The sequence below is a fragment of the Ambystoma mexicanum genome, chromosome 10 (assembly GCF_040938575.1).
Source record: "Ambystoma mexicanum isolate Mex_15411 chromosome 10, UKY_AmexF1_1, whole genome shotgun sequence".
Taxonomy (NCBI): domain Eukaryota; kingdom Metazoa; phylum Chordata; class Amphibia; order Caudata; family Ambystomatidae; genus Ambystoma; species Ambystoma mexicanum.
Genome location: NC_090932.1, coordinates 141,604,764 through 141,629,991, shown reverse-complemented (window position 1 = coordinate 141,629,991; position 25,228 = coordinate 141,604,764).

Sequence of the window (25,228 nt, the reverse complement as noted above, 5' to 3'; positions counted from 1 at the left end):
TGCAGTTTATCTACAAATCTCGGATTTCCACATGCGGAAGTGCACTGGCATGGCGTGCGCGGCCTGAGATGGCTGGACTTGGTGCCTCTTTGTGTTACTTTACGGAGAGAGCGTCCTCCAGATATACTCAACATTTATTGTGGCGGAAACAGTTTAGGCCACGTATCTGGAATTTCTTTACAATTTGCCATGAAGGAAGGACTCGCAAAGCTCATGGACATGTTTCCAAATTGTCAAATACTTTTTTCCCGTATTGCCCAAAGACAAATATGGTTGCGTTCTTCTGAATTTGGTCCACAAATGGAGAAAGCGAGACGCAATGTGAATAAGGCTGTTTGTGCCTTTTTAAGAGATGTTGGTATGTCCACTTTCCACAATGAAAACATTTTGTTTCGTAGCAATTTTATTTTCCGCAGAGATGGAGTCCACCTCACATATGCAGGCAATCAGATGTTTCTTCACAATATACAAAATGCATTGCGCCCTCTTTTGCAATCACACTAACCTATCTGACAATCCGTTTCACCCAATCCACTCCTTTTTAACCCACACAACACACCACCAAAAGGCTCTTTTCAGAGCCGCCACTTACTCCCAACATACACTTGCGTTTGCTCCACTTGCACCCTCCCTTTTTGCCCTCTTCGACTGTCCGCATACTTTTGCTGAACTCCGCAGGGCTCTACGGCCTTCACTTCATAGTTCTATTGTTACACTGAGAAAGGCGGCTCTGAAAAGAGACTTTTCTGTCATTTTTGTTGTCTTTACGTTCATTGATTAACAGCACTCCACACACTAGGAGAAGAGGCGAGAGGAGGGTAAGGAAGGGCCACCAGCAACGGGGATAAGAAAAGGCAACTGAACAGATACATATTAAGGGTGATCTTTATTTAGGTAAGGAGCAAATCTTCTGGTGCTCGCTGACTGCAGCCTCAAAAGCACTTCGAAGACTCTCCCCCCTGCAGAGTACTGCGTCACAATACGTGTACACTACTGTCACCTTCGAAAGGTAAGGGTCCACAGCATTGCGAACGGCTTGTGAAGCAGCTGGAGGGAGGCGCTCCCCCACAGGAGTGTCTCTTGTGGTGGGGAGATCGGATTCCGACGATGCTGTGGAGGAACTCAACCGACTACGCTCTTCGCATGGCACCACCTTGCGAATGTCCGCAGTGTGGAACGAAGTGAGGTGGCGCTTCATGGTTGTCGTACCAAAACTGTACGTTCCAAATCTCCCACGACTCAACACCACATCGCACTGGTTACACTTCACCAGGTTTGCACGTGCTTTTGGTACGTTTCCATAAATGGAAAACAACCGCCACACCCACGACTCCCGGCGAGTGCTCCTAGTGTGGAGTTCCTCCACTTCATTCTCTTCCTCCTCTTCTTCCTCAATCTCTACATCCTCACCCAAATATCTCTCTGCAGGCCCTTAGTGAGGTGGTGATGGTGGCAGGTTTGGGGGAGGTGCACAGGCTAATAACCCAACAGCAGCCATGGAAGCCATAGTAATTTGTTTCCTTTTCGTCACTACAGCAGTAAAGGCAACGCACCTCTATCTGCTATAGCTAGAAGGACAATGAAGATGCGCTCCGTGGGTGTGGCCTTTTGAAGGGGTGCAGGGGTTGCCTTGTGACCATCTTCATCCTTACAAAGCGGTACACTCAATTTTACACAGCAACTCCTGAGGTGGCCTATTGTTTAGGATGTGTGAAATTACATTTTTCCACTCCACAATACTTTGCCTTGTGTCTACAAGTTCATTTTTAGTGTTGCGGAAGCACACAAACCACAGAAACTAGTCCCCAAGCTCTGCGTAGGTGCGGTCACAAGATGACGTCCTGAACACATCCGCCCCCTTCATGAATGTCCCCTGGACAGCAAATGCAAAGAATCAAACATGTGCATGCGCACAAGTGTCCTACGGACAGTGTTCGGGTTCTCAAAGTACTTCAAAGTGCGACACAAGTGAGACGGACAGTTAGGAACTGGCGCAATGTTGCCAATCCTTTGGTTTGTACTGCGCATGTGCCTGCATGCTATGTTCACTGTACGGACAGTTGCAGTGTCCTTAGGACAACTCCATTTTGTTTCCCTACGACCTTGCCGCCCACCGTGCCTGTTCTACAGACGGCATCATTTGACTGCGCCCAATATGAACCGCTACACTGTCCTTCACACACTCCCTTTTCTACTCATTTACACCCATTCCGGACATCTTGTGTGTTCTACTACCATGTATTATCTCGTTCCCAAGCGGTACGCCGAGTTAGTATATCCTTTGGATACCCCTTTCTGTTTATGTACGCACATTGTGAAAAGATGGTGCTGGTCCACATCACATCCATCTTACTTGGCATTAGACAGCACCCACATTCCATTGCTTGCGGATAGGTCGAACAGGCGCGCTGTTCGAAAGCATTTTACGTCTTTTAAAAAAAAATGTAAACACACACTCTATCTCCACAACTACTGTACACAACCATTTACTATATACACAAAAACAGACATCAATCTAAAGAAACAGCAGGGGAAGCGCACACTGAAACAAATATGGGGGAATTTGGATTTAACACAGGCTGGTTATGAGGGGAAGATTTGTGAGGGGAAGAAGGGATGGATACTTCGTCTATTTTCCTGTTGCAGGTTTGCGGGTGGGTCACTAGGGAATGGAGAAGCAGGGCTTGTGCAGGTGGGGCACTGGTACCGAACTTTCCCTCTCACAACATCCTCCACAAACTCCTGTAATCTTTGAAAATTGTTGTTCAAAACATTCATTTTCAACAGTATCCTTTTAATTCTGTCTTCTTCTATCTCATCTATATCAATGTTATTTGTGATGTCATCTTTGATGTCCTGGGTGTTAGTCTTAGCAATACACGTAGATGGTGTGAGTTATGGTTGCTTAGCTTACTATAAAGGGGGAATGTCCAGTGGAGTTTGGGTGTACTGTGAAGTGTAACATTCCTTTTGTGAAATTCTTTCACTGATTGTGCATATATATGTATGGCAGGGAAGGAAAAGAAAGGGGCTAAACAAGTAATGTCGTCATTGATGTCAGCATTGACATTTGAGATGACATCTTTCATGGTCTGGGTGTTCGTGGTAGCAGTGCACAGGCGTGGTGGCAGGGTTGGGGGCTTAGTTTACCATAACTGGTGAATTTCAGGGGTTTTACGGTTTTAATTTGAAGCATAAAGGGGAAGTGGAAGGTTTTTTTTGTGAACTGTACAGGTTTCTGTTAGGGCAACTTAACCATAATGTCCCCTCAACATGCCATGTAGTTATGGTTAAGTTGCTAAACCCATAGGAAGAGAACTTTTTGGGTGGCTTATAACTATGCTCCCCATGGACGAATCCTCACCAAACTTTGCAAACAAAGTATATGGCCCACTCTGAATGTTTCTGCAAAGTTTGCTGAGGTTTGGTCAGGGGGGGCAAAGTTATATGGGGAGTCCCAACATTCATTTTTTTCCCATAGACTGAACGGAGAAAAGACTTTGCTCATGCGTACTGCCCAAACCGATGGACGGATTTTCACCAAATTTGTGGCAGGAGTGGTAGGTTGGTCCCGAAAGCGGGCTTTTGTACATTTGGTGGAAATCCGTCCAGTAGTTTTTTTTAAAACAACCAAAAAGTAGGTCTAAATAAATTTGTGATATTTATGTACGCTCCGCGGACACACTTCCATGTTCGGTCCGCGCACAGGACTCCAATTGGCTTAGAGGGCAACATGGTGTCCGCGGACATCGGACGCGCCCGCTAATTGGATGGTGAAAAGTGTGAAGTGCGTCAGATTTTTGGAAACGCCTGCCACCTTGGATTCACGGACAGCGGCCGGTGACTGTGGACATCAGGGTAAAAACATATTAAAAAACACAACATTGTACTTGTCAAACTTATCAAATAGTCTCTGGGGAGGTGAGGGGTGATGAGGATGGGATGGGATATGGCTGAACGAAGCAAAAACCAGGTGTTTTTTTGGCAGCGAAATCCGCAAACTGTCCTGTGAAGTTCGCGGATACGTCAGCATTACAGGGTTGGTGAAAAACAATTTTTGGATGGCTTATAACTTTGTCACCACTTAATCAAACTACATGAAATCATATTTCTGACCTGATTCCGAAAGAGTTTGCAAAGTTTGGTGGGATTCTGTCAAGAGGTGGCAAAATTAGAGGGGATCCCAAAATAATGTAAAGGCTGATAATTTAGGTGCCATTTGAGGAGTTTACACTTAATTTGGCAAACTGATAATAGATTTAGATATAAATGTTATTGCAAAGTTTGGTGGGATTTAGTCAAGAGGGGCAAAATTAGAGGTGGGGTCCCGAAATATTGGAAAGGCTTATAAATGTGGTGCCATTTGACAAATACTAAACAAATGTTTGCAAAAAGAATATAGATCTAGATATAAATGTTTTTGCAAAGTCTGAATGGATTTTGTCAAGTGGGGGCTAGGTTATATGACGATTGTATGTTCATACATTTGACACTTTTGAAAAAATAAAACATGGGTGGATTTCCAGCAGACTTGTCTAAGGACATTGGCAAGGACCTGAAAGCATGGTTTTGCAAATGTGCCAGTGTTTTATTTTTAGCTGAGTGATATAATGTAGGTACACAAAATAGTGATGTACCTTTGGTGACTGAGGTGTAGCCATTGGCCATGGGCAGTGGCCAGATTCTCCAGGTCATGGAATAAGGTAATGTTCAAGACAATCTGGCTACTGGCCATGACCACAAGGGACAAAACATGGGGTTAAAGTGGCCATGTGCACCTGTGATTGGCTTTGTCGTAAAGTTATTTGAAATTGGGATATGTGTGAAAGGGAAGAACAATGTGCTTGTGTTAATATGGTCATAGGGTTCTCTTTTCACCTTCTGCAGGCTGCCATGGAAAGTGAAGAGGGGCCCTGTATGGAACCTGCCTTCCCTTTCCATGGTGGTCATCTTGCAAACGGATTTTCCTTTCTTCCCCTGGGATGGCGTGGGCGTCCCTGTATAGGAAGAAAAAAACTTTTTTTAGCACCCTGGGTTTCCGATTTGGGATCCTAGGGTGCTAATGGCCTTCATCCTCTATTACAGGGGTTGGAATGGGGGGATAATGGTACAGAGACCTCGTTATCCTTCCTTGCTTCGCTTGGGCTGATAACTTGGGATGCTGGGCCAGTATCCACTGTTGCAGTCCGTGGAACGGAGGATGAACGCCACAATATTCCAGTTAGCATTCACAAAATGCAAATAGAAATGTTGGAAAATCTTATTGAGTCTATGTACTTTACTGGGAAATATAAAGTAGATGGAGTCTATAAAAACATTTTTAGTTCTATTTTTTAACTGTGAAAGGTGGTTCATAAAGGAACATTTCTTTTGTTGTTTTTGGATGTATTTTTTTTTTGCAGGATAGCTAACAACGAAAGGTGGGGGGGATGAGGGAAGAGGCACCAAACACTAATATGGAGGGGTAGGTGGACAGGGGAAAATGTTACAGGTGTGTTATTTCTAAGGTGGTGGGCAGTGTTTCTCATGCTCCTTGATAACAGCAGTGGTGGTGGCTCTTGGGGATGAGGGATGGCATTAGCTGATGCCATTTTAAGATAAATAGCAGTTTTGCTAAAAGTATGTACTGTGTACTAGATTGTTAAGGGGTAATGATTAGGAATAGGTGTTGGAGCTGTGCAAGGGAAATGTTGAAGTTGAAAGTTCCTAGATCAATAGAAAATGCAGTTCCGAACTGTCCGTGAAGCACGGATCTTATCGTGAAGTGCGGCCGGGTTCTCGAACACGTCATCATGCCGCGCACCAGCGTATGGTCATGTGGCACTGTCTGGAAGGTCCGCAATGAAGTCAGATGTTTGTAGACGTCTACGGATGCAAAACTAATTGAAATAGTTGCAAAAAGTGTATAGAAGTGTTAAAAATGATTCTAGAAGGTGGGAAATTACAGAGTTTTAAGGTGACACTTTGTAAATTGGACACAAATATTGCTATATTGGGTAAGTATGGTATTAGTGAGTTGTAGGAAAATAGCATTCACTGGTAAAAACCTATGAAATTCACTGAAAAACGTTGTTAAGGGGACCTTATGGTTAAGTTGTACTAATAAAAACCTATGAAATTCAATGAAACAACTTTGTTAAGGGGATGTTATGGTTAAGTTGCACTAATAAAAACCTATGAAATTCAATGAAAAAACATTGTTAAATGGACATCATGGTTAAATTGCACTAATAAAAACCTATGAAATTCAATGAAAAACGTTGTTAAGGAGACCTTATGGTTAAGTTGTACTAATAAAAACCTATGAAATTCAATGAAAGAACTTTGTTAAGGGGATGTTATGGTTAAGTTGCACTATTAAAAACATTTGAAATTCACTGAAAAAACTTTGTTAAAGGGACGTTATGGTTAAGTTGCACTAATAAAAACCTATGAAATTCAATGAAAAAACGTTGTTAAAGGGACATTATGGTAAAGTTGCACTAATAAAAACCTATGAAATTCAATGAAAAAATGTTGTTAAAAGGACGTTATGGTTACAAGCAAAACCGAAAAACTCACATCTGTGATGTCATCTTTGATGTCCTGAGAGTTAGTTTTATCATTGCACACTGGTGGTGCGAGTTATGGTTGCTTAGCTTACCATAACTGGGGAATTTCTGGGGGGTTTCGGTTTTACTTGTAACAATAACGTCCTTTTAACAAGGTTTTTTCATTGAATTTATATATGTACATATGTATATTATTATACTCCCTGAAAATAAGCTAATATTCCCCAAAAATAGAAAAAGAAATTACAAATACTAAGTAGACCCTGATCCCCTGCTTTCACGTAACATCTCCATGGATGTTTGGAGAGGTAGTGCATGTAGTACCACAGGAAGAAAGTAAAATTATTACTGACCGATAGGTTGACATGCACATGTACCTTTTAATGTGTATGAGTAACTTGGTACAACAAAATAATTATTAGAAAAACATTTCCGTTTTTCAATTAAAGCATTTTTGCTTGCTTACAAAATACTCCCATGGGGAATTGGATTGACTTCTTTACTCCCTAAAAATCATTGTACTCCCAAGTTTACAAAATAGGGAGTAAAATTGTCCCACTTCAAAATCTTATCTGGAACACTCAGTATATACCCAAGCAGTGATTTTAAGTATTTCTTTTTGTAGCTTACTTTTAGGCCTGTCCTATCTGTCAGGGTTATAGTTTAGATTTGAGAGATTAACAGTTGCAACCTATTCCCCTATAAAGAAGGAAACCCCTAGTCCCTGAAAAAGAACTGATGTGAAGCATGTGTTCAGTGTCATACAGTTTGAAGTTAATTTTGTGGCATTCTCTGATTCAATGAAAGATTGGAGGAAATGCAGAGGATGCAGGCGATTGACAGAGGTCACGAGCCAATCAGCACAGGTCGCTCTTGCATCCTCTGGTGACCCCTAAATGATGTCCCTGAATGGAGAGGGAAATAGAGAATAAAGGAAAGGAATAGAGTTTTGTAGGGTGACATTTTGTTCACTATGCTCGAACATGCCCACTCAAGGAGGAGTGCAGCCACAGCAGCAATACATGCAGACATCCAACCTCAACAAATGCAAATGATACCACAGCAACAGATGCAACTGCAGCATATAGAGACACAGGTCATACCAACGCAAGCACAAGTATCAGCCCATGTTTGAATGATAGCTGGAGGTACTGTAAGACTACTGCAGGCACCAGTTCAAAACCAGGCACAAAAGAAGGTGACAATATTGAAAAAAATGAGGTTCCACATTACACTGTGGTCACAGTGGTGGGTGGAAATCCATTTACAATCATGGTTCCCAGGATACAATGAAAGGTCTTTCAACTGTCAAACAAATTTGCATTCAGACCACAGTGCCCTTCAATCATCATGCCAGGCACATACACAATGCTATACCTAGAGCAAGTAGTTGTGAGAAAAGATATGGTTATACTGGTTGCTACAGATGACGATAACATGGAGTGATGATCAGTATTGTGTATCAATCCCACACTAACACTGACAGGAGTAACAGCCACAGAGTTGTTCACCTAAAAAGACGAAGAGGAGGGAGAGATAGTGTTTCAGTTGAGCATACCCTGTCCAGTACAGATAAAGTAAAGAGCAGTGCTTCAGATGACAAAACTGTTGGAAATAGAGACAAATACATACAGGAGGATTTGGAAAATGTTTCAAAGAATCCATGGACTAAGGGACCCCATGATGTGGGAATATTGAAGTTGGCAGGAGCAGTGTGCATTAAGATAAAGGAAGGAGCACTGCTTCTGGGAGTGAAGCAATACCCCCTATCACGAGAAGCAGAGGAGGGTATATATGAGACACTGCATACCTTATGCAGCAAGGTATCATACAGGAATCTACATCACTGTGCAATACGGCGCTCCATCCACTTACAAAGTCAAAGGGTGGGGCATGAAGATTCATACAGGATCACCACCCTCTTAACCATGGCATCGAATTTCTGCTAGTTCCAAATCCTGCAACAATTGTCTGCTGCATCCCAGCAGAAGCATGCTACGTCACCGTTGTGGATTTGAAGAATGCTTTCTTTTCCATTGTCCTGCATCCGGACTCCAGGTATCTCACTGCGTTTACGTATCACAGGACCAGATTTGAACACATGAGAATGCCCCAGGGGTACTGTGAGGGACCCAGCATATTTAACAGAGTAATACAAATGGACATGGGCAATTTGCAAGTAGCAAATACAATGACACAATACGTGGATGACCTTTTAGTGTGTAGCACAACAGAAGTTGAGTGCAGAGAGGTCTCAGTGACACTACTACAAGGGGTACAAAGTGGACAAGGAAAAATTGCAGTATTTTCAAACAGAAGTGGTTTACTTGGGGCGTATTAGATCAGCAGATGGGAGAAAAATAACACCAGAAAGGGTTGAGGCAATGGATATAACAACCCGATCTAAGACAGTGAAATAACTATAACCATTCCTGGGTCTATAAAAGTACTTGAGAGCATGTTTATTTGATTACTCCACATGCACCAGGCCACTCCTCCAAGTGCTTAAGGAAATTCAGAAAAACAAAAGCAATATAAAATGAACAGCTGAGTTGAATGAAAATGTTGAAAAGCTCAAAAATTAGCTAGCACATGCACCAGTGTTGGCCACACCCAATTGCAAAGAGAAGTTTCATTTGTTTTCTCACTCAGACAGTAAAGTAATGACAGCCATACTCAAAAGAAGGGACAGGGACATAAGCTACTGGCATATTACAGTTGGTCACTAGACCCCGTGATGCAGGGACACTTTCCTTGTGAACAGGCATATGCTGCCGCTGCAATCACAATTGAGAAGGCATCAACAATAATAATGGGATGCCCAGTGATTTTGTAAGTGGAACATGCATTATATAAAGTACTAGAAAGTTCCAAATCAACATTGACCACTCAGAATGCATCAGGTTTTGAAATTATACTGACTGGGGACATGGTCTTTATTGATGGATTTTCAAGTATCTATCCATATTTAGGACAAAGGCATTCTGGTTCAGCAGTAGTAGAACACAAACATAGAAAACACAAGGAAGGGGAATTCACAATTTTATCCGAAACACAAATGCCAGCACACTACTCCGCACAAGCGGCAGAATTGGTTGCCTTAATTGAGGTACTAAACATGTCCGAATGACATGCATAAATATCTTTTCAGATTCTGCATACATCACATCTACAGTAGATTCAGGACTAGCAGGATGGGAAAGGAGAGGATTCATGCACACAGGTTTAACATGCAGCACTTTTATTTTTTTCTGAATGAGAAGCAAGTTTGTTGAAATAAAACATCCCATATATGTTTTCAAACAAACCCCCCTCACATTTCTATGCAAGGACAGGACCTAATTCAACATTTCACATTTAAACACATATTTTTCTTGTGTACAAAAAGCCACTCTTTTTACACGTGGTGAATGTTCCTTTTGCTGTCACTTCCAATGCAGTTTTCTCTTCCATCTAGATTCTCAATATTATTTGCAACCTAGTCAATTTCTCTTACAAAACAATCTGTTCAAGGCAAAGGTCCTCTGACACTAACATAAGCATAGAGAAATAGGGCTTCTTGTTGAAGAGTTCAGCTGTGATATTTTGTTTCAAAGTACAGCATTTTTCTGTATGTCTTGGAGTAAAGTTCTTGGTGATTTCACAGATCTTCCCTGACACAGCTTGTCATTCAATGAGAAATGCCCCTTTTTGTTGGAGCACAACCTGAATATGGCTGGGCATAGCTTGGTCTCCCTGGATCAGCACTGTGTATTGTTGAACAGATGAAAAAGAGCATCAGGTGACCATCATTTTAAATGTAAAATGTTTCCTTTTTTTCAAGGGGAAATTTTGAGCTAGCAGCAAAGCAGCGCTGCTTTTCAATTTGATTCATTGGTGCACATAAGGAAGCACATTGGCAGCCTTTCTCGGTTTTTTCCCTGTCCCATCTTGCCCAATAGGTGCTTGGCAAAGACAGCGCAGCCATCATTTTTGTAGCTGCAAAATGCAGTTTTGATGCAAGGGAATGGCGCACTGCAGAGCCAGCGCAGCCATTCTGCTGGTAACTGCTGAAGTGCAGATTGGTGATGGAGGGGAATTCTGCTGGGTAGGTAAATGTACTAACTAAACAACTCCCATTGGTTACTTTCATGAGTGAACATTCTAACATCTCTTTATCGCAAAGGATATGTTGTGTCTGTAAATTACCAGGGAAAATAGAGACCCCCAGGCGTATATTTACCAAATCTAAAACTTTGGGTGTTGCACAAATGACCACACTGGGAAAATATGAGCACCACTATGAATCAATTAAGAGCAAAGCATTTCGGGATTACTTTCTGAATAGTGACTCTGGACAGGTGCATATAGTTCTGTATTGGGTATGGCGTCAATTTGTTAAACGTTTGTGAAAATCATAAAGAATAAGTCCAGACGACAGTAGCAGATAGGTGGTTGGTAATGCCCTACTATTAACACAATGGTTGCCCACAGTCCTACAGAATTTACTGGTAAATGGCTGGTTGACTTTATTTTACTTTATTTTATATCACTGTTTTAATGATGATGACATTTTATGTAACAGTACGAAAAGAGTGTCTGTTTGACTGTTCTTACTATTTTATATTTTATATTGCTTAAAATGATGAGTATTGTGTAATTTTGATGCTAAATGTGTAAAGGTTCTTTTAGAATCAAAACAAATAAATGAATAATAAAAGTATCTGAATTTGTGAACAATTGTATAGTTTGTCAAAACTTTTTATCAGGCCACACTTTGAGAGTAATACAAGGAACATTACCGTGAGTGGAAGGGCCCTTCCAGCACTTGCATATAGCCTATGTTAATATGCAAGGAAGATATACCTCTTACAGATACATGCTTACTGTTGTCTGTCCATTTTCACATTGGCTTGAGGCTAGTCCCTGTGTCCGCAGTGACGCCTGCTCAGCTGCAACATGTTTGGTGAAGGAAGTATTTCCAAAGTGGGGATCCCAGACAAAATTCGATTTGGCAATGGTCAGTATTTTGCTCATGATTTGATTGGGGAAATAATTGCCCTTCTGGGAATACGGCACAAACTATGCAACATTTACCACCTACAGGTCAACAGTATGGTTGAGAGAATTAATGGTTTACTAAAAGAGTGCTTAGCTAAGCTAACACTGACACTTGTTAAGACATGGTTGCACTGCTTACCACTTTGCGTTGCGCAATTCACCTGGAGGAGACCATCACCTCACTCCGCATGAAATTGTTTCTGGTCAGAGAATGCATGTGCCTATTTCTACGGCATATACAATTTTGGATGCTAACTATTCTTCTAACATCTTTGGGGAGGAGTTTCTTATGTACCTCACAGAGCTTACAAAATCACTTGCCTACATATCCCAACAGACAAATACAAGAATATGGACAGAGCAAGCAGGTGAAATAACTCAGGCAAGGGAATTTCTGCGAGCAGCACTTCTATGCCACGGAGATAAAGTGTTTATAAAAACCCACATCAGAAAGATCAAAGAAGAATGTTTTACCGGTCCACACACAGTAACATACTTAACACCAACAGCAGTGCAGTTTGAAAGTCGCCGAGATTGGGTTCACATCACCGACGTGTGCAGGGAGAAGAGCACTAGCTCCCCCGGAGAAGAGGGGCAGAGTGCAACATGATGGGAAGTATACCTCAGCTCACATTTACTTTTTTTTTCAGCAATAAGGTTTTATAAAAGACCAACAAGGGAAGTATGAGAGGGTGTTTTGTGGGACAATATTATTATAAACAGACAACAAAAAATGTCTGTTCTATGTAGTTTAATAATATTGACATGCATTAGTATAAGATTTATGTTATTATTATTTTTTGTCTTACAGAAAAGAGTGTTACACGTTAAAACATTAGTGCGAGCAGAGCTAAACAAAATGTGTTAAATGAAGAAAGGTTCTAAATGAAGAAAGGTTCCATCATGACACTAAAAAGGGACAGGTTATATTATCCAGAAATATCGGGTACGATGAAGTGTTACGTGTGGGAAGAGAAAGGGCGAATGGCACATGTAACGTCTGCTCACTCATCCCACACATAATAGGGGCACCCAAGCTTTTCCTGCATCAGTCGGTATCCTATGAGGAATCAGGATGTCTAATGTACCTATTCCTCTGCAAAATTAGGGGTCTATTTCAAGGAACAAAGTTTTCTGTTGAGTGGGTGGATGAAAGGGAAGCGGTATACACAGATAATTACGTGCAACTTGACAGGATGTCTGCAAAAAGTGAAACCAAAAAGATGATGGTAGCATAAATAACAGAAGGCTTTAAAAAGGGGGAGAACATTATTAGTGGACACCAACGACCGCAGTGTGTCGATAAAGAGGCATATAACATTCCCTGCTGTCACACAAGACCATTTATGAGAATAAATAGCTCTCTGCTGCTCGACGGCACGGGAGGCGCTGCCAAACACTCTGTCACAAGTTAAGGCACCTAAAACTACTGTGTCAGATGTGCGCCCCTACCAGTGAAACCACTCCTTCTCTTTGCATGCCACAGAAATGCACGGCTGCGGTCGCGCACCCACCTCCATTTGCAGTGCCACTTCGCTCCCAGTCTGACCTATCTAAAGCTAAGGCTAGGTCACAGATGCACCCCATTCTCACCATGCCCACCTGTCATCTAATTTTGCAGTGAGACCCAGCCACTCACACCACATCACTCAGAGTCCCAAGCACATGTGAATACAAGGAACAAAGACAATGGGACCGTCATGCACCTAGAACCTGAGCCCCCTTTGGCCCCTATGCCTGTTGATGTGTTGGCCATTACTGATGTTGCACTATCCACCATGCCTAAGCCCTCTGTGGCCCCTATGCCTGTTGATGTGTTGCCCATTACTGATGTTGCACTGTCCACCATGCCTAAGTCCTCCGTGACCCCTATGCCTGTTGATGTGTTGCCCATTACAGATGTTGCACTGTCCACCATGCCTAAGCCCTCCGTGGTCCCTATGCCTGTTGATGTGTTGCCCATTACTGATGTTGCACTGTCCACCATGCCTAAGCCCTCCGTGGCCCCTATGCCTGTTGATGTGTTGCCCATTACTGATGTTGCACTGTCCACCATGCCTAAACCCTCCGTGGTCCCTATGCCTGTTATTGTGTTGCCCATTACTGATGTTGCACTGTCCACCATGCCTAAGCCCTCCGTGGCCCCTATGCCTGTTGATGTGTTGCCCATTACTGATGCTGCACTGTCCACCATGCCTAAGCCCTCCGTGGCCCCTATGCCTGTTGATGTGTTGCCCATTACTGATGTTGCACTGTCCACCATATCGACAGACCTCCTGGTCCTACTGTAGACTTTCAAGACGCCCTCATCCACTCACTGTCCAATAATATTAAAAAGACCTCACAAGTCATCCTACTGGGCGATCTAAACCTAGGGCTCGATGACCCAACGGACTCCCACGCCAGATCCCTTACGAAGGCCCTCTCTACCCTGGGCTTCACGCAATCGATCACAGACCCTACCCATGTCAAAGGACGCACCCTCGATTGGATCAGCCAACATAACTGCTCCATCCAAATCATCGCCAACAGCCCCATCCTCTGGTCTGATCACCACTATCTTCAATTCAACATCGATACTAAAAAAGGACCTCCTGTACCTATCACCCCCCTCCCTGAGGCACTCGCAAGGAGCTCACGCCAACTCACTGCCCAAAACCTACCACCTCTCCTACAGGTGCCAGCCCTTCAAGCCCCCTTCTCCAAAGATCCAGAAACCCTAGCCAACACCTTTAAAGAAATTGTCACCCAAGCAGTTGACGCCATAGCTCCACTTACCATAAAAAAGCCAAGAAAATTAAACATTCTAACACTTGGTTCTCAAAAGAACTGCATGACCAACGCTCACGAAAGAGGGCTAAACCCTCAGAAGCCACATGGAATGCCTTCAAAGCCATCTCCATTTCTTAGAAAGCTAACATCACCTTAGCCAAATCCTCATCGTTCAATTCAAGGATTAATGACGCCAAATCAGGCCCCACAGAATGATTCACTATCTTCAGGGAACGATAAAAGCCCAATAGGCCCATCACTACCGTCCCATTTTTATTAAAATTTCTCGACAAAGCAGCCTACCTGCAAGTCCAAGAATTTTTGGAAGAGAATCGTCTTCTTGGCCTGCAGCAATCTGGCTTCCACCCACGTCATGGCACTGAGACGGCCCTCCTAGACCTAAAAAACCAAATGGATGATCTCAGAGACACAGGCAAACCTGCGCTCCTCTGCTCCTAGACCTGTCAGCAGCCTTTGATTTGGTCGATCACAACACTCTGTGTCGCCATTTAGCTACTGAGGCCAACTTTTCCCCAAAGGCATGTGATTGGATCACCTCCTTTCTCCAGCAGAGAGTTATGAAAGAATTCTCTGACTCTGCCTGTGCCACCCATAGCCACATCAAATGTGGCATCCCACGGGGATCGTGCATTGCACCTACCCTCTACAAGACCCTTGTTCAGCATCCTTGATGCCATGCACATCTCATATACAAACTATGCTTATCCCACTCACGGGGGACTATGATGCAGATCTGAAAACAACCACCTCCATCTACTCCATCATCCAATCCTGGATGGCAGACAACTGCCTCTGCCTCAATAGCGAAAAAACTGAGCTCCTGCTCATAGGGTCACCCACCACTCTGGGCAACCTCGATAAGCAGTACTCATCCTTCTCCATTGATAAGATTCCTATCAAAGTCTCCAACATTGTCAAGACCCTAGGAGTCTACCTGGACGCCGACTTGACCATGGACAGACAAGTCAATGCCATTGCCTCATCTTCTGCGTACTACACCAAAGTGCTCAACACAGCCAGACCTTTCTTATCTCGTCAGAACAGCCTTACCATTGCTAGAGCTATAATCGTCTCAAGGATTGATTACTGCAATGCTCTCCTCATAGGAACATCCCAAAAAAAACTCAACAAACTCCAGCTGGTGCAAAATAACACACTCAGGGCAGCCACAGGAACTTCTAGAAGAGACCACATCTCTGAAGTGAGAAGGCAGATTCACTGGCTCCCAGTCAAATAAAGAATTGTCTTTAAAACCCTTGCCATCACCCACAAATGACTCCATGAGCTCGCACCCCCATACCTATCCCAGAGAATCACAAGGAATACTGCCTCGCGGCCTCTCGGAGAAGGCTATTCCAATACGATTCTCATGCCAAAAATCCGTAAAGCTCGTGCAGGCGGCTCCAGCTTTCCTACATTGGCCGCCACTCATTGGAACGCACTCGCTTCCCACCTAGGACAGATCGGATCCCACCAAGCTTTCCGCAAAGCCATCAAAACTAATCTCTATAACTGAAAGCTGTAAACCTAGTATCACCTTCTAAGGTAGTACTACCATACTGTTGCTCTTTATTTGCCCGTCACGTCTTTCATTCTTTATGTCATGTAATTTGTAACTAACTAAGAAGCCCAAGGGCGCTTTAACCTGTATGTCAAACCTTGTACATTTTCTTGTAACAGCGCCTCGATACCCCTGGGCTGCAAGTTGCACGATACAAATGCAAATAAATAAATAAATAAATGGAGCTGTGTGGTATTGTAGTCAATGGGAGGGGGGAATATTGCAATGTCGTGCTGAAGGCTTGGAGGGATTTGAACAAAATGTGGTGTCCAAAGTAAATAAAAGCTGCAAGGCAGTTTGGGGGAAATATGTACATGCATTAACTTGGATAGGTGAAACTCATCAATCAGTTTCCATGAAAAGCTTTACATGATTTGCTCTGTGTTTCAGGTCCAGTGGTTCCATCCATTTGGGAACTAACACCAGCTGTGCCAAGGTGATGAGGAGTGCGGCGATGATGCACGGGACAGCTGTCATAATGGACTTGAGGTCGGCGTGTGGATCGAAGGCCTATGCCCAGATTCCTCATGATTGGAACAGGGTTTTAGCGATTGTAACGCTGCACAGCCCTGCCCTGTAAGTATACATAGCTTAACAGTAGACTGAGGTACTGTAAACAGGCCTCAGAGCATGCTTTTCATTAGAAATGAATTCACATTTTACTAATGTGCTTAGTAGCAGCAGAGGATGACACCACATTGCAAATTACGCGTTCCCAGGATCATACAGCGAGAAATGAATAGCTGTTAATACTTTCGAGATCAGGGAGCTGAGCTCATGGGTGTCGAAGAAAGACAGTGAGCACACAGTAGTCTTATAATTTGGCAAATTGGTTTATGAAACTGGTCTACTGGTGCTTTCGAAGTGTCCTATAGCAGTTTCAAATTGTCCTTTGGCACATGTGAGCCTGAGAAAAGGTGTGAAGAGCTCTTAAAATGCAACATTAAAATTGTAACTTGTCAGTGGTTCAAGGCTCCTCCAGTGTCATGATCAACTATATTCTCATGAGAAACGGATGGAGATGACCGGCGGCAGATGAATAAAGAGCCACTGGTCATCTGAAATGTCTCAATGTTTTGGCATTCTGATGTGGGAATTGTCGGTTGGACTGTGACATCAGAGAGGTGGTGGAGGGTGGTGTGGCTAGGTTTGCAGGACCCAATCATGTAAGGATAATGTGTGTTCCACTATAGGGCAATGACTCAACTCTACCAATCAGCTTCACATGGAGGACTATCCTAATGTTGCATTGTGTTTTGATGCTAATTAGTTTGTATGCTTATAAAAGCTTATGTCTTACAGTGTATCTTGACTGCGCCTTTCATGCAGTTTTGTTCCACATTCTGTATGAATCTTGCTTTCCCAGCTGTGACTGGATACAGAATAAATTGGGCTACTTCTTGCTTGGTGTACACTCCTTTTTGGATTACTTTTGCAATTCTTTATTGGTGAGTTCGGAGGCAACCCACGGTACACTATAACCAACACACAGGTTCATTCATTGACTGCGTCAGTGTCTGTTGACAAGGGGACTAGCCCAATATTCATGTGACTGCCACTGCCATCCATTGGGTCACTTGGGCCTTTGAAGTCTTGGTTTTCTAAGTCAGTCCCCTCTGACATAAATGTAACTGACACAATTTGGTCAGGTGGCATGCACATTGAGATCTGACACATCTGCAGGTGCTTGTGATTGGGCCATGTGTGGGGCCTTGTCAGGTGCTGAGGTGGGGCCCATTTGCCTTTTCTTTACCATTGCCATTACTCCCTTTGGCTTCATTATGAAACTCACCAGTCTTTCTCACATTTTCTATGCTTGATGGGGTCATCATGGAGGTGGTGCTGGGGACACATGTGGCAGCGGCTGCGCCCATTGTTGCAGTTGTTTGAGATGTGGATGCCACTGAGAAGGTCCGCTATGAGTATAGAGGTGAGGGAGAATGGGTCATTGGCATATGTGTGATTGCTGGGATGATGCATGCATACATATCAATTTTATGTCTGACATGGTGCAGATGCATGTATGTCTTTCCTTCAAAATCAGATCTGCTGGAGCACTTGGAAATGGCAGCCCAGTACATTATGACTGATTGCAGTTCTGGGGTCTCTTGTGCATGGAGGAGGATTATGCAGCACATGGGGCATGCTTGTTTGCCACCGGCAGGTGTAAGCTGCTGTGGATTGGAAGGAGGTTTCCTGTTTGCCTATCACAGAGTTTTGAGGCCAATATCAAAGCATGTGTCCCATATGGTTGAGATAAGGCCAGGCATTGGTTTTCATTAGTTTGTCCATGACACAATGCCCAACTCACAGGTATGCTATTCTGCTCATGGATGTACGCCTGACCCACATGTCACATGGCTCTGATTATCAGGCAACATGTTATATATTGGCAGAATATGGTTGTTTTGCGCAAACTCTTTTTATTGAGCTCTGCATCAACACTTTGAAAGTGGGCTCGTTCACTAAAAATTGGAACGAGGACCATAGGGTGGCTTGTCTAATGTGTGGAGCAAGAGAATTGTCTGTAGTACATTTTTGATTTTTTAGTTAGGGTAATGATGACCTCAGAACAACATATTTGGTTCCGCTGTTTAAGCAGGCCGGCACTTGACAGGTTGAGTTGACTTGGCTCTCTCTGCACATACTGGCAACATAGCAGTGTGACTTCTGATGTTGCCAGGGATGTGCACAAAGCGTGGCTGAAAAGATTAAAAAAGAACAGTGCTTTGGCCTTAACTATTGGTTGAAATGTTCTGTTGCAGTCATTTTTATGCAGACGAGGGGCCAGATTACAGAAACTTTGCATCGGTGCAAGTGCAAAGTTTGCACAGTATTACACTAGGGCAAAGTCTGCCCTTTTTTTAAAAACACTTGGACACATTAAATAACCATTGCACCTCGAAAAGTGCATTTTAGCATATTAAAAGCACCAGGGATAAAATTGCCCTAGTGCTAAAAAGATACATTTTGGTGCATTTTTGCATCAGGCAGCGTTTGCCCTAGAGCTAATAGCATTCCATATTAGCACTAGGACACACTTTGCCCTGGTGCAAACATTTAGTGAAAATACATCTTTTTTGCACTAGGGCATTTTTTGCCCTGGTGCTTTTAATATGCCAAACTGCACTTGTCGAGGTGCAATGGTTTTTTAATGTGTCCCATTGTTTTAAAAAATTGGGTCAATTTTGCAACATTTCTATAATCTGGCCGCTGGAGTATGAGATTAAAATATTTGTAATGTATCGCACTGCACTGTAACCATTGAAAATTACAAGATGCTGAAAGAGTTTTTGATAGGTGTTAAACTGTATGTTATGTCACACTAGGTGCTATATTATTAATACAGGTTGTATGTAATTGAATTGCACAAAAAGTTCATTGCGGGAGGCATTTCTGCTGTTGCATCAACGTTGTGGAAAAGCAAAGAGTAAAGTTGAGTTTGCCTGTTTTAACTCGTTACTGTTGCACCCAGTTTTGTAAAATCAGAAAATTGCATGATGAAGAAAACCCAACAGCACGTCAGTGATAAGGAAGCATGCAAATATATATATATATATATATATATATATATATATATATATATATATATATGTATATGTATATATATGTATATGTATATATATGTATATATATATATATATATATATATATATATATATATATATATGTGATTCCAGCTGTTTCAATGCGTGCAGGTCATAAAAGACATATTGCTAGCAATGAATTGGCAAGCTAATTTAAGCTTGAGAAAGGCTCTCAATATGGATGCTTGCTAGTTTCAACCTACGTGTACGAGCATCACAGGCTCTTAACCATCCCCCTCTTGCCAATTCTCAAGGTAGGAAGTACAGACGCTCAAATCCCGCTCTACGGACATGGCATGACATTTCTCTCCCCCAAGAAAGAAGTAAGCAGGGTGAGTTTGAAGTAGGCCTTTCAAAGACTATGCACCCAACTAATATCGTATTGGTGTAATAAGGGAACTTGTATAGTTGTCAATATTTGCGAGAAGCCAGCGATGTCTCAAGGTATTGGCACACAGTTCGAAGAATTCAGTGTCCAGATCATTCCACTGAGTGTCTATGCAAACAAATTAGAGTTGCACTGTAACGTTGCACCCGTGCTTTGGCAGACTCCCAGGATTTAAGCAATTTAACCTTGCAACATTTGCACAACAGATTAACTATTTAAACATCAACTAGACTACCAGATGTAGCGCCTGCACTTTAAAGGTTGTGCCCAGTTTGCTTTTACAATGATGTCAAAGCCCTCTGGCAAATCATTGGCAGACGGTCATTTTGTCAGTGTAGACTTTTTATTGCACTCAGTCATTTGCACCCCCAGTACATTAATGTGAGAGACACATATATATGACCCTTACCGGATATGAATAGGCGATGCGGTTGTTAATCTCAATGTTGTGTAGATAATCATAGTTATGATAGGTTTTACGTGTGCAATTAGGCAGTTATTACAATGTAAACGTGTTCACTGTAAGCCTTGTGTTAATCTGGGCAGCACTGACAACACATCAGTAGAAGCACAACACGTGTTTGCAGACCCGGGGAAAATTATTTTTCTATTCATTAGATTATTGTTTTAATTAAAATGTTTCTACCTGCACCCCAAGTCTCTCAGAGTGTGTTCAGCAATGTCCTTTGGTGTTTGGTGATTGCCACCAGAAGAACAATATGCAGGGCAAATTAAGTAAATGCATTTATGTATTGTGTATTTCTCTGCTGCATCAAGTGTACCTTCACTACCAAACGCCAAAGAAAGGTGAGCAGACTCCAAAGAGGGGCAGGGAGACAAAAGGGAGAATGGGTAAGGAACAACATGATTTCTTTTGCCTCTTAGTGCGGATTGTCCTGAGGGTCTGTTATATGAAACACTTGTGGGCCAGGGGGAAAGAAATGAACGCAGTTTATATAGATGGAGGTGTGCTCTAGTCAAGCCACCTCCCCCCGCACCTTTCATCATCTTTGCAAACAGTGGTTCTGAGGTTAAAGCATTAAGATGCTTTGGGAATATGAGGATGTTGCATCACACACCAGACGACCTGGAACACTTACACCTCCACTGCATGTAATAATGTCAGTCAGACACAGCACCAACAACACACTCAGGTATGTTGCTGGACCTTCGGGTTTCATTTAGTACTAGTCATCATATCTAGGATGTACTTGTAAGTCCGATAGAACAGAACTGGATGTAACTGCACACTGAGAAGGTGTCATGCAAAACGCAATGGCAGACTCAACAGGAATCAGGGATGACCATGGATGCTGGTCCTTCAGGTTCACAGAGCACAATCCGATAGAACACACTTAGGGACTGATTCATGGAATTTGTGTGCGAAAAACAGGGTTTTGTGCATCATTCTGCCCTCAAATCCCCATTTGTTAAACAGGGATTTGCGGGCAGAATGGAGCACAAATCCCTGTTTTCCGGTGCACAAATACCATGAATCAGCCCCATCATCTCATACACAAGCTCCACCACTGCCAGAATGCAGCTACCCAAGTCAAATCGGCTGCACACATTCTTCTGATGTCACACAACCACGAGACCATGCCTAGCATTGCAATGCAGCTACACACCACGTAAACTGCCCTGGCTGCAAACATACGGAGTGCGCCCTTGCCCTATTTACTACCTATTCTCTCCACTGACCTGTACTACTGTCCCTCGAGGATGATCATCCCACAAAGCTCTGAGATCATACCAATGGTAAAAAAGAAACTATAAAAAATAACATAACATAACATTACCATACAGACCTATCTACACTTTGCTTCTGAGATCCTTCCGGTAGCGGGACTCAGAAAGAAATGAACAAACATACAGAAAACCAACCAGTGCTGAGGGGCAGTGCTCTTACAGTGCCCTATATTGCAAGAGTCTGAAAGAAGGCTGGGGTTGGTCCAGTCACAGGTTGTGCCAGGCTGAGTGCCTTCAGCTTCTTCCTCTAGTGGCAAAGATTTTCTTGGGTTCTCAAGGTATGGAACCACCTCTATTTTACTGTTAACTTAGTGGGAAATCTAACCCAATCTTGATGTATGCGTGGGAAGAATTATGCAAAATATGGAATGTTTAAAGACATCTCTGGTCAAACTGATATATGTGAAGCAGTGACTAGAGGTGTACTCAGCTAATACTACCAAATTACTCTATAATGAATTGAATGTGAGTACCATATAAAACGACAACAAAGATATGTTTACGTTTAGACTAACAACTGGACATTTGGTCAAAGAATACGTACTTCCCTATTGTGAGCCAATAACAACAGCTGAAAACCCTCCCTACCCAAAGCTGACCTTTCAGGTCCTTCTTCACAAACCCAATAATAATATTGCAATTAATGATTAAACCCATCTAGAAACATTTGAAATCTCTGATAACGTTGGTAACACTTGGCATTTAGAGTAAAAACAATGAAAGCGAACAACAGAAATGGCGGAACAGCATATTCCATCCTCTACTCTGGGACAATAATTGGGCCTCATTACAAGATGGGAGGTAGCCTGCCTGTAATACAGGCAGGCTACCTCCAAAATTGCAAAAAATCTGGCACCCGCGAACGGGCAATTAATGGGGTATTCTAGCCCTGCTGAACCCGGTAATTGCCCTTTTGTGTGTCCTGGAATCGGGTGATCCCCATGCCCATTGAGCCCTATAGGGCTCAATGGGAATGGGGATGCCTGTAGCACCGGCACTAATCATTACAGTGCCTGTGCTACAGGCATGCTGTGCTAGCAGGTTCCTTTCATTCCACCAGATCAGAGCTGGTGGAATTAAAGGCATCGATAGGCAGAACTTGGAGTTTTCCGGTCTGGACACAACGGTACTGGAAAGCTTACTGGTACTGTTGTAGCCGGACCGGCAAACTCGTAACGAGACCCTTTAAGTCTTTTATGAAAATAAGGGATTTGCCAGGGTTTTGCATGCCTTTGTGGTTTGCCATTTTCCTGGTGGCTGGATGGACTTTGTGAGTGCAAGCATGGTGTTGTCTGCAGCTGGTTTGTAGCTCATTTAGGTTTTCTCTAGAGTTATTTTTATGCAACATCAAGGCGCGATTTAATTGTCATTGTTTGGTCACCCTGTATTGTATCATTTGTACAATGTACTCAAACAGAACTCAGAAGCTTCTATAACTTCCATGAGTTATATGAAACGTAAAAATACATGCATGAATAGACATGCAAATACAGATATGAATAGATGCACATTCTAGCTAGGACTTGGTTTCGGTTCTGCTGAGCAAATGGCTGAGATGAGAAAGGGATGGTGGAATGCTTCAGGGCAAAGTTGTTCCTCTTATTCAGGGCCCATTTTGGGATTGATGACTCCCTGCAACCAATGAATCTTGGTGCATCAAGATTAGCATGTAAGAGTGACTGGCAAATAGGGGACTATTCCATACATGTCTATGCGGGGTGTTGCAAAATGGCACTGAAGATCATTTTCTTGGTTACAGGAAGGGGTCAGCTGGTGCAAGTGGATCTAAGTCATGTGACCTCTGCCCCTTCCTCCTGCTAATCACTGATATTTGGCATCTCTTCTTTGGCGCTCTTTTCCTTAACCGTCCCCCTTTCTTTCCTTACTAAAGGTGCCTTGCAGCCTCTTTTCTTTTGCAGTTTTCAGCTGGTGCAAGCAGATCTTGGGTACATGAACTCCGCCCCTTGAACCTGCTAATCAATGCTAATCTTTTTGGCGTCTCGGTTTTGGTCCTCTTTTTCTTAACCGGAGACCATTCTTTCCCTAATGAAGTTTCCTTCCTCCTCCCTCTTTTCCTTTAGAGCTTTTCGGCTGGTCCAAGTGTATCGAGGTAACGTGATCTGTGCCAGACCAGGCTGTTCATCCACAACAACTTTTTGTTTCCCTTGCTTAGTTCTTAGACCAAAGGACTTATCTATCCAGGACGCTTCAAGTAAACGGAAAATAAACACCTGGTTGATCCTGATAATGTTATCAAACGTCCCAATATGCGTAATATAAATGGACTAACCTGATTAGATTCACAGTTGAGGCTGATGACTGTAAGAATGGCCCCAACACGTTTGACACCCTGTGAAGTAGGTAAACACAGGGGAGACAAAGGTTTTAGGCAAACCCTCTGAGGAACAAAACCCTGTAGTTCACGAAGTCTGGATGGTAGGTAGAAGGTTCACTACTTGAAGAGGAGCGGTGATATCTTCTCGCTATTGAATCCACTGAAGGACCAGGAAGAGCCTTCACAGATCTCTCATAGGGGGAACCAGGAGAATCGAAGGTAAAGCCAGGAATATGGACTTGAACATTTGCAATAGCATAGCTATAATTCATGCTGTAATGTCTTATGTTCATCAGAATGGCTGAGTGCTGTAGGACAGTAAAGCTGTAATTAGTTATGCTAAATATACTATTATCAGGGCAGTGGGATGTGTCTTGCTGTAAGACTTACGATATTGAGTGGAACGGGACGCAGTGATTAGGAAAGGAGAGGCAGTGCAAAGGTGTGATTCTGTCTGTAGATAGATAATAATAATAATAATTTGGCACTTATATAGTGCTACGAACCCTCAGGTATCTGAGCGCTGCTTATTATTACCCACTGTGTGTGGTGCTCATTTATTGACCTCGGATTCGAACCTGCGTTAGCAGGCTCTGCACGGATGTTAAAGCGAGCGTTCTCGCTGTGCCACTTGACCGGATAGACATGAAATAGAGAGAAAGGAGTCATGGGAAATAACTAGGTAAATGACTGAATAAGAATAAGAAAGGAAACAAAATAATCACAGAATGATTCTTGATCAAACAAACACATGGAGCATCTGGTGAAAACAATAGCAACACACTGGTTCTTCAAAGCTACACCTAGTAAGTAGACTTCCTGTAACAACATTCTGCACCGAGGGTCGAGAGTAAGTGACCTGGCACACGATCACAGTAGCCACTAGACATTCACTCGGCACACCGGGCACCATGTTGGAAGAATACGATGGGGCATATGAAACAGCATGAATGTGGCACCAGTGATGCAAAAACGAATCCTGTTGAATGTGAGTCATTACAGTATGCACTCACCCTAAAAGAGAAGAGCCCGACTTACCCAGTTGAAGTCTGTGGAACCGATGAACCAATCTCGGAGCATGAAGAGAAGAGGCAGGTTCCCAGGAACGATCCGCAGGGGAATACAACTTGCAATAAACCAGATATTGCAGTTGACCCCTGAATAAACGGGAGTCACAAATGCTTGTCACTTCAAATTCAGGACCAGTGTCAGTACTGATATGAG